The following is a 16678-nucleotide window of genomic DNA, read 5'->3' as shown; positions in this document are numbered from 1 at the left end:
CTAAGTCGTGCACTTGTTTCATTTCTGAACTTCTTGCATGTTACTTTATCGACCTTGCAGAAGGTCTCTGTAATTCCCTAGTTTGTATGTATTCCGGCGTGTGGCCCTTTGTAGATTACATTGAATCTTTCAGCTTCTTTGTTAAGAACCTTTTTGTAATCTGGTTTGAGCTATTGCACATATTTGTTAGTAGGTGACAAAATTGTCATTTACTGATTCCTTCAGTACATGGGTTGGAATTAACCAACAAGCTAGTTTTTCCATGTGGAAGAGGAGTAGCTGTCTCCTTTATTATGCTTTTTAGCAATGCATCAGCTTTCAACGGATTTGTTGTTTCTTTACCAGGTGCCGTTTGCACTGAAATAGCCTTTGTTTCTAAGCTTTCGCTTTCTGGTACATCGGTGACCGTTGTTACTTGTTCATACAAGTTGATTTTTTGTTCGATTGCTGATAGCTCTATGAGGAGCATTTGTTTCTTCATCCTCAAGGATTTAAGGTCTTCCATTTTGTAAATTTTTAAACTCTTTTATCCTCCCCCTCTCTTTTTTGTGAGTGAAGTTTGTAAGGAATATGTCGTGGGGATCATATCCTTTTATAGGGCTCGAGATGAGCAAGTAAGATCATGGATGATGTAAGACATACCTGAAGTCATGGGTGAGACAGTCTGCCAGCACATTTTTATCTCCTGCAAGATATTCTACAATAAAAGTATATCGAGAGAACCACTCTTGCCAACGTATTAGTCGGCCTAATTTGTTGTCTCCTGCAATCTTAGTTCGGAGAAAATAAGTAAAATTTTTATTATCTGTACGGACCAGGAATTTTACCGGTGTTAAATATACATAGAATTTTGTAATAACTCTTTTTACAGGGGGAGTAATTCTTTTTCATTGCTATGATAGTTTTTCTCGGCTGTTTTGAAACTGCCAGAGGTGTACCTGCAAATTTGTTCTTCGTTTTTGGAATTTTTGGCTTTTAAAACTCCTCCCCAAAATTCATCAGAAGCATCATTTTCAATAATTAAACTATCTTCAATGTTCGAAAGATAAAGCTTTGGAAAATTGATTAAAATTTTCTTTATCTTTTTGATGTAATCTGTATCAGTGTTTGACCAATTCCAAATGACATCTTTTTTTAATTTTGCCTGTAAGGGCTTTCTCATGGCTGCAAGTTTTTCAATATATATTTCAGCATAAGTTAAGACACCAAGAAACCTTTGCAATTGTTTTTTATCTTCTAAAACATTTGGAAAATCATGTAAATGTTCAAGAATATGTTTTTGAGGACAATGAGTGCCTTCATTTATTTCTAAGCCCAAAAAATTGATTTTTGTTTTGAAAAGATGAGCTTTATTTTGTGAAAGTATTATTCCGTATTTTAAAATGGTTCTGAGAACCTGGGTAACATGAACATAGTGTTCTTGTTCATTTTTGCTGAAGACCATGATGTCATCAACGTATACAGTACAAAAATTTTCAAGACCTCGAAGGGCGTTCTGCATGTGTCTTTGAAAAAAAATACCAGGAGTTTGTTTAAGCCCACAGGGTAGTACCTTCCATTGAAAGAGCCATCAGGACATGTAAAAGCAGTGAGTAGCTGCGATTCTTCATCAAGTAGGACTTGCCAAAACCCAGATTTACAGTCGAAACTTGAATAAATATTTTTTCCCCATAGTAGAGTTAAGAGCTCATGCATATTAGGGAGATTATGGGAATCTCCAATGGTTGCATCATTGATTGCCTTGTAGTTGACAACCATGCGTTTCTTTCCTCTTCTTTTCCCTGCTTCTTTGTTACCAAGAAAAACAGGGGACATATGAGGAGATTTTGATTCTTTGATTAATCTCATATCAAGTAATTCTTTGATTTGTTTGGAGAATTCTTCTCTATCTTGTGGAGAATAAACCATAGGCTTTTCGCTGACAATTGTTTTAGGATTAATGAGCTTGATTGAAGCCTTCATCCATCCTTTGGTTTTTTCTGGATCAATAGGATTTTCAGAACAAACTTTTTCAAGATCTTCTATCTGTTTGAAAATGGTGGTTTGGACAGAAACAATCATTTCTCCAATAATTCCTTCTTGGGTTATATTGGTACCCGAAATTTGTTTTTCTTTAGAACCCTTTTTCTGGGTTTCAAGAAAACTTGGTTTTCCTTTACTAAAAGCTTCAGTAACCTTTTTTAAAATTACCATATCGTTGTTAAGATGAAAGACAATTCTATCTATCCATTGTATGAATGGTCCATAGACTTGTCAGAAGTTGTTGCCAATTACAATATCAATTCCTGAGTCTTGTTGATAAATAGTGGGAACGTTGAAATGTTCACCTGCAAGTTCGAGATTAATGTTTCTGCAAACTTTATTAATTTTTATGGTGTCACCATTTGCAATAGTAGCGATAATTTCTTTGGGAGCATTTTCCCATAGTTTGTCTGGAATGATGAACTTGCTTGCAAGACATAACGATGCTCCTGTGTCTACAAAGCAGTGTACCCTAAATTTCTTATATCCTTTGAAGTTAAGGAAAGCAGAAACATAAATAGAGTTTGGATTAGTGAGATTCATGAGAGAATCATTATTTTTCTGGAGGTTTGCAAAAAAATGGTTAACCTCTCCCTTCTTAAAAGGTGGAGTTTGTTTAAGGCTATTCTGAGTCATCGGTAGTTGATTCATCTTCTTCTGAGGATGACAGGGAATTAGTATCAACATGTAAAATGAATACATGTTGTACACCATCGTATTCTTTTTCAAGAGCTTCATAGCCTCCGTTATTAGCAGTTTGTAATACATTGACCTTGTCAGGGTACTTTTTCCTATTTGGACATTCATTAGCGTAGTGTCCTTCTTCATTGCAGATCCAACATCTGCATTTTTTCTTTCCTTGTGGGTAGGAAGTATTATTTTTAGGTGTGTCTTTCGAAGATTTTTTGAAGTATTTTCCTGGAGAAAATCTTCTCTTTTTCTTCTTCCAAAAAGAATTGTATTTCTTTTTGTTTTTATCTTTATACTTCTTCTTAGTATAGGTTTTCCTTCCGATATCAAAATCTTTGAAATCAGACAGAATGTTACAACAATCTTTGCTTATAGTTTTAAGTTTTTGTTGTTAATATCTGTCTTGACATATTCTGTCAATTTCTTCTTTTGCAATTTTTGTTGCATAAGAAAGACTGGTTTGCTGAATTTCTCTAATGACTTCTTTTTTCCATCTTTCAGTACAGATTTCTCCAATGATTTGCATAAGAAAGACTGGTTTGCTGAATTTCTCTAATGGCTTCTTTTTTCCATCTTTTAGTACAGATTTCTCCAATGATTGGTATTTTCATAAGATAAGCAGATATACATTGTGAATATTCACTTCTCTATGGAATATCATAAAGATATGATTCATATCTACATGTATATTTGTCAAGGAGACAAATATCATGTAACTGGAGTTTTGTCATTGAGACTCTTGCTATGTCGACTTTCTTATTTATAGTGAAGTCTTTATTGGAGACATAATCTAGTCCTAAGAAGGTAGTGTAAATGACATTTATAAGACTATCAAAAAGGTCTAATCCATGTAATTCCTCATTCCAATTATTATTTCTAAGGAATTTTTGCACAATTCCATCAATCTTATGTTCTAAAAGTAGGAGAACATTTTTTGCATTTCCAAATTCATCTGGGTTTGTTTGTAAGATTAGCGAAATCTCAGTAACCCATTTTTCTATAACTCTTTCTTTGAGTTTTAAGTCTTGGATACAATCAATATTGAGTACATAACTCTTTCTCTGAGTTTTAAGTCTTGGATACAATCAATATTGAGTACATTGATCGTATTGGGTCCTTTACCATTGTTTGGAATACCATTGTGGACATGCATTTTGAACTCATACTTCTTTTTCTTCTTTCTCTCGCCTCTGTTTGTGGCCGTATATGAAGATTTTGCATCCATTTCTTCGTTGCTATCTGAGTATTCGAACTTGACAGCGTTTATGTTAGGATTGTCTTCCTGTTCTGATTCGGTATCAAGTTCATTTACTTTGGCTACTTTAAAGTATTGATTAGAAAGTTGTGGCTCTTTTTTGATATAGTTCTTCGCATTCTTCAGTTTCCAAGGATAAAAGCTGGATGAGTTTTTGGTCAGGTTTATCATAGTCTTCATATTGAAGATTAAAGAAATATTTCTCGAGTTGCTCGGTGTAGCACCTGGTTCCTGGTATGTATTCTTGGTTATTAAATCTCCTTATATTGCATGATTAACCTTGGACTCGGCGAGTTGAAGGACTAACTCGCCGAGTAGAAGCGGGACTAGACGCGGGATCTACTCGGTCTACTCGGGGAGTAGGTCCGAGGGACTCGGCGAGTAGACCCTGTCTAGACTTAAACCCTAACCCGGGTGTTTGCACCCTATTTAAACGATCTAACCCAGCCTCCATTTCCCCTAGCACTCCCAGAGATCTGTAGAATGAAACTCTAGCCCCTTTTGTGTCCTTGTGGGTGATTTTTTAGCATTTTGAAGGTGGTTTGGAGCTTGGGAGAAGAAGGAGAAGGTTGGAGAGTGCAAGAAGGGAAGAAGATCCGAAATCTACTATGTGAAGGGCTTCTATTCAGGTAGAAAAGTTCCTACCTTGATCTTTAGTTCATTGAGTCCCCTTTTTGTCCCTAAAAAGAGGTTTTAAGCCCTAAGAACCTAAATCTCTATGTGTCTATGGTTAATGTTCTACAATGACTTCGGATTTGGACCTTTTGGACATCCTAGTAGCATAAAGTCTCTGTGGTTGAGGTGATTGAGGTGATTGAGGTCCCCATTGAGTTTTGGACCTCTTAAAGAGCTTGGAATTGCATGTTTGAGCTCATAGGGCCATGCATGCACGTAAAGTTTGCAACTTTACGTGGTAAATGAGCCCTAGGACCTTGGATCTGTGGTTTTGAAGTGTTGCATGTCCCAGATCTGGCCTACTCAGGGAATGGGTCGAAGGACTCGGCGAGTCCCAAAGTGGAACTCGGCGAGTTCTATGAAGATGGTCGTCGACTCGACGAGTTTGAAGAACAACTCGGCTAGTCCTATGAAGATTGCCTGGAGCTCGCCGAGTAGTTCCTCAAACTCGGCGAGTCATATGAACATCCACAGATCACAAGGGGTTTAAGCATCGAAGGCTCAACCCTTCGTACCTGTGCGCGGAATTAACTATGTAACGTAGTCCCGAAACCCCAAACCCTTGTATGGGGTGTTCTGGTGTGGATTGAAAGCGAGCAGGGGATCTGCTCGAGGAACTCGGCGAGTTGGGACTCGAGTCGGCCCTATAGTCCCGGGTAGCGAGTCAAGGGTGACTCAGTGAGTGGGGAGAGGGACCTGGTGAGTGGGACCGGATCAGTAAGGGATGGACTCGGCTAGTTGCTCGCGGACTTGGTGAGTCCAGTCAACTGGAAGTTGACCTTGACCTGGACTTGACTTGGTAAGGGGTAAAAAGGGTCATTTTACCCTAAGAACATCTAGCGGTGTTTGACTGATCGTTTTGTGGGAATTATAGCCGGGGGACGTCCGGAGCAACATTAGACAGTCAAGTCCCACACAGACCAACAACCTTTTCGAGGTGAGTTGCCTTCTAGTAGCGGTGGGTCTACGGCCACAATGCCGGCCCACCAGTAGGAGTTGTATGTAGATGTTTGTCTCTGTGATATTCATCTAGGGGTTACTACTACATGTGCTATGTTTATCTGCTAATATGATATGATGCTATGTGTTAGTAGTGGCAGGGGAGATAGTCCCCAAGATATCCGGTCGATAGGGCCGAAGGGGTAGTTATACCCAGTCATGCTAGTTGGATTCTGATATTGTGATATGTGCTATGTGGTAGTAGTAGAGGGGGAGAGATAGTCTCCAGTATCCGGTCGAGAGGACCGAAGGGGAGGCCAGCACCCAGATATGCTTGGCAGTATCCGGTCGAGAGGACCGAAGGGGAGGCCAGCACCCAGATATGCTTGGCAGTATCCGGTCGAGAGGACCAAAGGGGAGACCAGCACCCAGATATGCTTGGCAGTATCCGGTCGAGAGGACCAAAGGGGAGACCAGCACCCAGATATGCTTGGCAGTATCCGGTCGAGAGGACCGAAGGGGAGGCCAGCACCCAAAATAGGACTAAGGATCTAGGAGTGATGCCTTATGTGCCTGCTTTATGTGTTTCAGTTGTATGAGAATTGCATGCTAGTTATTGAGTAGACAGCAAGTAGGATAGCTTGATTAGGTTATGCCTGATAGTATGAGCTTAGCACTTTATGCTAGTACAGTTCCTGTAAGTAGATAGAGTTGATTGAGATTGTTACCCTTGTCTAAATGTTGCTTGCTTTGTGCTATGTGGGATTCTGAATAATGGGAGTTAGCCATTAGGCGAATACGTCACGTCACATGTGATCAGGGTTGAATAATCTTAGAGTGCCGGATTTGATCCTACTGCGCAACTCTTGTTTGTGTCCAACCGTTGTAGGGACGAGTCGGGTACTCGAAGGATTATCTGAGCCTCGTCACATGTGATGGTATTCGGGTAATGGCTAATTGGCATTACAAGGAGGCCTGCAACAGCTGAGGACTGGATAGATTAGAACCAGAGATTTCCCTAGGGCAAGCCTAGGATGAGTATAGCAGTGATCAACGGTAGTGAAGGGGATCTGGTGGAGTCGAGGCATTCCATGAAGAAAGTACGGATAGACGTGGAAGGTAGTATGGCCTCGTACTACTGAAAGCAGAGGATTCGTACCCGAACCAAGGAAGGCCAAGATAAGACCAGGGAACTTGTAAGTAGCAGTGATCCCTCAGGAAGTATCAGTATCACTAATGATTGTATTATGTATTGCAGAATGGTGGTACTTCGATCGAGGCCGATAGATGGCGGTTCAGGAGAAGGGTCAGGTTCGGGTTCAGGTTCCGAGCCGGTAGGTGAGGGACTACGCGAGTTCATCGCGTCAGAGATTACCAGATGCATCCTTGAGTCGACCCCCATCATCTTCGGGTCGATCAAGGAAGGGATCATCGAGTTGATGGAGGATCGCCTTCGGGCATTCAGGAGTGATATGGCATCTAGCCAGTCGGGATCTCACACACTGTCCTTCAAGGACTTCAGGGGCAGTGGTGCGCCAGATTTCCAAAGGGTGAAAGACCCCATTGCTGCTAGGCGATGGATTGTAGACATCGAGTCTGCACAGTTGACTAGCTTCTGCCCCGAGGGGTCGAAGGCGAGGTATGTAGCCGGGTGTTTACGGGACCGAGCCCGGGATTGGTGGGAGTCAGTGGGTGACTCGTTGGGAGCCTCAACTATCGAGGCTATGACCTAGTCGGACTTTGTGACTAGGTTCATGGCAGAGTTTGCGCCGGCTGTCGAGCTTCAGCAGTTGGCCACGAAGTTTTTGGACATGAGACAGACGACGGAGACTGTGGCAGAGATCACCGCCAAGTTCCGAGAGAGGGCCTTTTTGGTGCCCCAGTATGCTGGTGACGAGGATATGAGGAGGACCTGTTATCATGAAATGCTACGAGCTGACATCCGGGAGCATGTTAGCTTTTCGGCTTGCCCTACCCTGGACTCCATGATTGCCAGGGCGAGGGAGAGGGAGATAGATTTGGAACACATCCGGAAACGGAAGACATAAGAGGGTCAGTCAGGAGGGGCTTCGGGGAAGAAGCCCAAGGGATCAGATGCGGGGCCGAAAGGCCAATAGGGACGGGGACGCTGTAGGAAATGCGGCAAGGCGCATGAGGGGGCGTGCAGGTTGGGATCATTAGGCTGCTACAAGTGCCGCAAGTCTGGGCACTTTAGCAGGGATTGCACTTCTCCGGCAGCAGTTATTCAGACGTCTGAGTTGCTGTGTTTCCACTGCAACCAGAGGGGCCACAAGAAGGCCAATTGCCCCCAGTTGACAGTTTCAGCGCCGGTGAAGGCGCCAGCTCCAGCGACCCTGCGGATCACGGATGGCCGACAGGGCAAGGCAGAGGCTCCAGTGGTGAGGAGCCGAGCGTTTCAGCTGACTACCGAGGAGGCACGCACGCACCCGATGTGGTGACGGGTATGACTCTTTCCCTCTCTTTTATTTTTATAACGTTATGATATTGATATGTGCTCCGTATGTATATGTATGCACTAGGATCGTTCCATGTGAACGGCATCCCAGTTCAGGTGTTGTTCGACTCGGGTGCGTCCCGATCATTTGTTTCCCTTGCGCTTAGCAAGAAGTTTCAGGAGTCTTCGGGCGAGTTAGATTGCCCTTTAGAGGTAGAGATTGCTGATGATCGATCGGTGCGGTCATCGATGGTATTTTGAGATTGCGTACTGCGTTTGTTTGAGGAGCGTTACTTGGTAGACTTGGTTCCCATTCCGCTGCGTGGGAACAAGGTGATTATAGGCATGGATTGGTTGAGCCCTAATATGGCAGTGATAGATTGCGTGCAGCAGCTAGTGCGAGTCAGGACCCAGGAGGGGGAGAGTTAGTGATTCATGGCGAGAGGCCACATGGCGGACCCACTGTATGTTCAACAGCGAGGTTCCGGTGGTTCGAGATTTTGCAGATGTTTTCCCGGAGGAGCTTCCTGGGATACCTCCGGAGCGACAGGTGGAGTTCAGGATTGACCCCGTTCCTGGTGCGGCTCTGACAGCCAAGGCACCGCATCGGTTGGCTCCTCCCGAGATGCAGGAGTTGTCTACGCAGCTGCAGGAGCTGCTAGACAAGGGATTTATTCGTCCGAGTAGTTCACCCTGGGGAGCCCCGATCCTGTTTGTGAATAAGAAGGATGGGTCGCACCGGATGTGCATAGACTATCGGGAGCTGAATAAGGTAACGGTAAAGAACCGTTACCCACTCCCGAGGATTGATGATCTCTTTGACCAGCTTCAGGGAGCGTCTTGGTTTTCCAAGATCGATTTGCGTTCGGGATACCATCAGATGAGGGTCAGGGAGGAGGATGCGCCTAAGACCGCGTTTCGGACGCGCTATGGCCACTATGAGTTCGTGGTGATGCCGTTTGGGCTCACCAATGCTCCTGCCGCGTTCATGGACCTCATGAACCGCGTATGCAGACCGATGCTGGATCGGTCTGTGATAGTCTTTATCGATGAGATCTTGGTTTATTCCAAGACCCAGGGGGAGCATGAGGAGCATCTGAGAGAGGTGTTGGAGACCCTGAGGAGGGAGAGCTTGTATGCCAAGTTCTCCAAGTGTAAGTTTTGGTTGCGCGAGGTGCAATTTCTCGGACACCTCGTCAACCAGAACGAGATTCTGGTCGATCCGGCCAAGGTTGAGGCCGTGATGAGATGGGAGGTTCCGAAGTCTCCATCTGAGATTCGGAGTTTTCTGGGACTAGCAGGCTACTATCGGAGGTTTATTCAGGATTTCTCCAAGATAGTCGTGGTCTTTCGGTGGGGACCCGAGCAGCAGGCTGCATTTGAGACGCTGAGATAGAGACTGTGCGAGGCGCCGATCTTAGCCCTGCCAGAGGGCGTAGAGGATTTTGTGGTATACTGCGACGCGTCCATTTCTGGGTTGGGCGCGGTACTGATGTAGAGTGACTTGGTAAGGGGTAAAAAGGGTCATTTTACCCTAAGAACATCTAGCGGTGTTTGACTGATCGTTTTGTGGGAATTATAGTCGGGGGACGTCCGGAGCAGCAGTAGACAGTCAAGTCCCACACAGACCAGCAGCCTTTTCGAGGTGAGTTGCCTTCTAGTAGCGGTGGGTCTACGGCCACAATGTCGGCCCACCAGTAGGAGTTGTATGTAGATGTTTGTCTCTGTGATATTCATCTTGGGGTTACTACTACCTGTGCTATGTTTATGTGCTAATATGATATGATGCTATGTGTTAGTAGTGGCAGGGGAGATAGTCCCCAAGATATCCGGTCGATAGGGCCGAAGGGGTAGTTATACCCAGTCATGCTAGTTGGATTCTGATATTGTGATATGTGCTATGTGGTAGTAGTAGAGGGGGAGAGATAGTCTCCAGTATCCGGTCGAGAGGACCGAAGGGGAGGCCAGCACCCAGATATGCTTGGCAGTATCCGGTCGAGAGGACCGAAGGGGAGGCTAGCACCCAGATATGCCCGGCAATACCCGGTCGAGAGGACCGAAGGGGTAGGTCAGGCACCCAAATATGCCTGACAATATATGTGTGTTATGTTATTATTGTAGTATGTGGTACGGTGGGGGAACTCACTAAGCTTCGTGCTCACGTTTTTCAGTTGTTGTTTCAGGTACCTCTTCAGCTAAGGGGAAGGAGCAGGCGCGGTAGCGGCTCATCACACACACTCTTGTTTCGATGTGAATTGGTTTAAATCAAACAATGTTTTAATTATTATTGCTTTTTATGTAATGTGTTATAACGAAATTTTTAGACGTGAAATTCGGGTCGTTACAAGTTGGTATCAGAGCCCTGGTTTGAGGGATTCGGACACACCTTCGGGGGTGTCTGAACTCAAATCGAGGGATTAAAAGATTTTCTAAAAGAAAATGTTTTCTAAAAATTGAGAAAAGAGTTTCGAGAAAGAACGAAGTGTGTGATGTGCGCGACCGGCCGAGCTCAAGTAAGTATTCCCCAAAGTACCCATACGAGTTTATGTTATGTTTATCAGCTTTTGGTGGGAGTCAGTGGGTGACTCGTTGGAAGCCTTAGCTATCGAGGCTATGACCTGGTCGGACTTTGTGACTAGGTTCAGGGCAGAAATCATAGTCTGCAATAATTTTTGCAGATGCAACTTCTAACTGGGTAGTGGTTACGTATTTATTGTTGTTTCTGATACCGGTTTGGGTAGTGTGCGGAGTTTTTAAAAAAGAAGGGAATAGATTCAAAATTTGTAAAGAGAAAACTCATTAATCAATAAGTGTTTTGGAGTGGGTGTTATATTTACATAGATAGAAACTATTCAAGCCAACCTGTGCCATCCTTTGGTCTGTGTGGTTGCTTTCCCTTTTGGTTTCATGCCTCCGAACTAAGATTGCCAAAAATTGAAGCAGTCATAGCTGTTTTGTTTTAGAAACGTACATACACAAAATTTCAGAAGCAAAATACGCGAAATCAGATTAGAATCTAAAAATTAGAAGAAAATACTGACTAAAATTGTCTTCAAATCGATAGCGTCGTGCAGAAAAGAAACACGGATTCTTCTAAAAATTGTGTCGTTGTGGTGTATATGAAATACAAATGGAGTTTTCAAAGGAATATATGTAGTAATCGTTTTCAAATTTGGAGAAGACATGTTGATTTCTCGTGGAATGCATCGAATTGAATAAATTGGTGCCTAAATAAATTCGGGGCAATAGATATGTATCCTAAAAATTTAGGAATTAGAATACTGATTAGAAAACGAAAGTATCAACATAATTTATTTAAATCTAAAAGAAAAATCAAGAAAAATTACATGTGTTATTTTTAGAAAATAAAAGAAAAAATTAAAAACAATTAGAAAATGCCAAGTGGACAGAATGGTGCATCTAGCAAGTGGTACCCTATGGATTTCATATTGTGTTTGTTAGACTAGTTAAAAAACTAATTCTTAGCTTATAAACAATGTGATTTAATTAAAAACTAAAATAAATAATAAGTTAGCTGAAAAATATAAAATAATACAAAAAAAAACTAAAAAATGATACACTATTATATATATAATTAAAACCCAACTGGATTATGAACAACAATAACATGTTCAAGCGTGCTTGGGTGTGTGTAACGCCTGTGTTTCTGGGCTTGCCATTTTTAGCAATCTAATAGTCTAAGTTAACTTTTGTAACCCATTTTGAAATAATAAGAACGTATTCTTTGAGTATTATGTGTTTTGTGCTTAATTGCTTAATTATGTGATTTGATTTAATTAAGAATAAAATAGGCGTCAAAATTTAAGTGTAAAATAAACCCGATATCTTTACATAAAGTTGAAGTGGACGAAACGAGGTTTCCGAATATATATCGAACGCCAAAATGTGACTTCGTATGAGGAAGTTATGATTTTCTGAAGTTTCGACTTAGCAGTATGCAGCCCGAATACTCGATTTGAGATCGAGCAGTTTTAGCCGAAACAATCTAAACGAGAATCGAAGATCTCGTTAGTAGTAGCGAAACGATAAAAAGATAGGCGAAAACGGACGTCGGATGAAGAAGTTATGAATTTATAACGGAGATTTCCTGTCCCGACCTACTAAAAATAAATAATAAAAATAAAGTCAAAATTAGCCGACGGAGTCTAAACGAAAGTTGTAGAGCGTAGTCTCACCTACGCGGGGATATAAAGAACATCGAAAATGGAGTTCGTATGAGGGAGATATGAATTTTTGAAGTTTATTAAATAATTTCGGTATTTAATTTAAATAAAAATATCCGATATTATCCAAAGGGGGGGGGGGGGGGGGAGACAGCGATCCTATCCAGGTTATGCCTAGCGTACCTAGATTTACGCCCAACATAAATCGAGGATCCAGACCCTATAAAAGGGAGTCGAGTGCAGCTGATTTATTTGCTCATTTTCTCTTCTCTCTCTCCCGTTTTACCTCGATTTTCGTGCAAGAAATATCCCGAAGCCTCGGTATCATTCCCGAGCCCCGAAGCAAGTCCCGAAGCCCTGAAGATCCCGAGAAGTGCGATTCCCGAGCCGAAGCTCTGCCAGCGAGGAGTCCGGTTTTTGTGAAGATCTTCCAGATCTACCGAAGAATACTACTTCTACAAGTTATAGTGTTGTCCGATCATCTTCTGATCAAGTGAGTGTGTAGTTACTTTCTTCTATTGCATAATTAGGAAGTATTTGGTACGAAATACGTGTTATGTGTATATTTTGTTGATTATATGTGTGAATGTATATTCACTTTCTTCTATCTCATAGATCTGATTTATTCTCTATGAAATACGTGATATGTGTGTGTGCCTCATCTGTTATGTGGAATATGTATTGATTGAACATGCTATACAGGTTTGAAACTATGTATAAATATGTATATTTTTATCTACTAATATGTTGGGTAGAACATGGGTAGATAGTTGATGTGTGATAAACAGATGAGAGACCTCGATGTTGTTGTTGTTGATCTAGTCATTCAGCAGAGTATGGATGACGACCACAGACTCTTTCTAGACGGTCCTGTAGAACACTAGCAGACTCATAACTTGTTGGTGTTGTGAACGATGTGTTCACCGGTGTACTCTATCCCCCTCATGGTTGCCATTAGGACATTTATTGCTGAGGAAGCCCCTTTGCAGTAATATCCGTCTCGATGAAAATCCTAGATTAGGTCCCTTGTAATAGATGTTGTTTTAGAGACATAAAGTGAGGATAACGGGAATGGGTAATCAGGTTATGGTGATTGTTGAATTAAATATAATTATTTATTGTGGGTTGAAAACCCTATATGCTCACCAGGCTCCCAAGCCTGACCCATTCAGTTCATTTGTATTACATGAAGTGGCGCGAGGGCATAAGATGGATGAATCATCAAGTTGTTTTGTTTACAAGTCTGTATATGTATATATTTGTTGAATGACTTGTAATGTTATCGTTTATGCTTATTGGTATGTATCGGAACATGACATTCCGAGTTTTGATTATATAATGAAAATATATTTCTTTATGAAATGCTTTGGTAAATATTATTTTATCACGTTTTGTTTTTTGGAACAAATTCCGCAACTCTTTTAAATCAAAAGGATTTACTCTGAAATTATTTTAAAAGCATAAATGAAACCGGTCTTTTCTGGCCGAGATTTTGGGGATGTCTCAGTTGGTATCAGAGCATTAGTTTAAGCGAACAAGGAATTTGTAGGATTTCTAGACTTAAACTTAAAATGCTAAATGAATATTTTGAGATGTGTGTCTGCTATGTTTTAGACACGAGCACTAGTTTATTTTAGGAAAGTTGCCTAAAATGCTTTTATGTGCTAAATGTTATATGTTTCCATATATGATATTATTTGTTCGGATCTATGGTCTGTTGCCGACCGGATCTGGAAACCTTATGTGTTTAGGATTTTGAGTGTATGATGACGGTATTAGAACTAGCATGTAAACGTTTCCGAGTGATATGGAAGATCGTAATATCTATCATGAATGAAGATCTAAATTTCACCTTATTCGGTGTATAGATCAAGAATGGCAATAACAAGAAGCGGTGTTGGAAACGCAAACGAGAATAGGTATAAACCGCCTGTAATTCAACAAGTAGCCGTTGAAGCTGCTGCACCAGAACAGATCACCATGGCTGGAGTGCAAGTCATGATTCGAGCTATGTTAGTCGAACAAATGGAAGAAATGCGACAAATGTTGCATGAAAATAGGGACGAACCTATCATACATATTGTGGAACCCGAACTGATTCCCAAGCAATCGGAGGAAGGGAACAATAGTTACATTGTGAGTCAAGTTGGGACTCAAGAAGAAAGAAGGAATGATCCTGAAAGGAGAAACAACAAGGATGGGCGAATGTACAAGAATTTCTTGGGGGCCAAGCTGCCAAGTCTTTCTGTGAGCCCAAAGCCTGTTGAAATTATGGATTGGATCTCCGAAATGGAGATGGTATTTGAAAGTTGCGATTGTAGCAACAAACAGAAGACTGTCTTTGCAGTTAGACAACTGAAGACTGGAGTCTTGAGTTGGTGGAAGTTGTTGGCAGATACTATGCCACGAGGAGAAGCCCTGAAAATGTCATGGGAGGAGTTATTGGAACAACTAAGGGTGCAGTACTGTTCAGAGATAGATCTGATTGATCTGAACAATGAGTTCCAAAACTTGAAGAAGGGGAAGATGAGCGTAGATGACTATGCTACTGCATTCACTGAGAAAATGAAGTTATTTCCATACGTAGTGCCAACAGAACTCTCCAAGATCGAGAGGTTCGCTAATGGACTGCCTGCCGACTTTGGTCCGACAGTCAAGATGGAAACTACTCTGAAAACAGTTGTTCGAGCAGCTAAGAATGTGGAGGCCCAGTAGAAGGAAAAGGTTCTGGTAAGGATAGAGGTTGGTGAAAAGAGGAAGTTCGATGGGCCTTCAGGGTCCAACAAGAACAGTAAATTCTCGAAGTCTAGTTCGAGAGGAGGAGGAGGTGAAGCGAAATGGTGCGACAATTGTAAGAAGATGCATCATGGGAAGTGTGAAGTGGTGGTCACATGTTTTACATGTGGAAAGCCAGGGCACTATGCCAACGAATGCACACTTACCAAGAAAGTTTGCTATGGTTGTGGAGAGGAGGGTCACATGTCGAGGGACTGCCCTAAGAAGAAGGATGCAACCAAACCCAATATTCCGCCAAATCCAAAAGCGAGAGCATTCCAGATGACACTGGAAGCTGCCAAAGATGAAGCTGATGTCGCTTCAGGTACCTTTCTTGTAAATGAATTGCCTGCCCAAATTTTATTTGATTCTGAAGCCAACTACTCCTTTATTTCGCATGAATTTGGTAGAAAACTAGCTTTGTATGTTGATAGACTAGATAATGCTTTATTAGTCGAAGTTACTAGTGGCAAGTTTGTACCTGTTAGCCATCGTATGAAAAACATCTTAATTGACTTGAATGGGAATAAGTTCTAAGAGGAATAATTTCCTATCGAACTTAATGGATTCGACATCGTTTTGGGAATGGATTGGCTTAGCGCCAACGATGCCGAGATTTTATGTAAAAGTAAACCCACCTGGGAAGGAATCGTTTATGGTGTATGGAGATAAACTCAGAGTAAATTCTGGAATCAGTTCTCTAATGAAAGCCAGAAAATGTTTGACCAAGGGGTGTACATCATACTTAGCATTCATGATCGATGCTAAGAAGGAAAAAAAGGTGATGCAATATTCCTGTGGTGTGTGATTATCCGAAAGTATTTCCCGAAGATCTTCCTGGATTACCACCTGATAGACAAGTGGAGTTCAGAATAGATTTGTTACCAGGAACCACGCCAATAGCAAAAGCACCTTACCGATTAGCACCGACGGAGATGAAGGAGTTGATGATGCAACTTCAGGAGTTATTAGACAAAGGTTTCATTAGACCTAGTTCATCACCCTGGGGAGCCCCGGTGTTATTTGTGAAAAAGAAATATGGAAGTATGAGAATATGCATCGATTATAGAGAGCTGAATAAGGCAACAATAAAGAATAGATATCCGTTGCCGAGGATTGATGACCTATTCAATCAACTACAAAGTTCAAGTTATTTTTCAAAGATCGACCTAAGGTCAGGATATCATCAGCTGAAGGTGAAAGAGCAGGATATAAAGAAGACTACATTCAGAACTCGATTTGGACACTACGAGTTATTGGTTATGTTGTTTGGACTAACCAATGCTCCAGCAGCATTCATGGATTTGATGAATAGGGTTTGTAATCCGTCCCTTGATAAATTCGTGATAGTGTTCATTGATGACATTTTGGTTTATTCAAAGAGCCAAGAAGAGCATGGTAGACACTTGAGAGAAGTGTTGGAAGTTTTGAAAAAGGAGAAGCTGTATGCTAAGTTCTCCAAATGCGATTTTTGGATTAGAGAAGTCCAATTCTTGGGTCACGTGGTCAACCAAGAAGGTATAATGGTTGATCCGGCAAAGATTGAAGCTGTGACAAAGTGGGAGCAACTGAAGAATCCCACGGAGATCCGAAGCTTTTTGGGATTAGCCGGATATTACCGAAGGTTTATCCAAGGCTTTTCTTCGATCGCTAGTCCATTAACAGCTTTGACCCACAAAGGAG

Source organism: Lactuca sativa, chromosome 4 (genome assembly GCF_002870075.4).
Source record: "Lactuca sativa cultivar Salinas chromosome 4, Lsat_Salinas_v11, whole genome shotgun sequence".
Classification (NCBI taxonomy): Eukaryota; Viridiplantae; Streptophyta; class Magnoliopsida; order Asterales; family Asteraceae; genus Lactuca; species Lactuca sativa.
The sequence above is the reverse complement of the archived record's forward strand: the minus strand, read 5'-3'. Positions refer to the sequence as shown.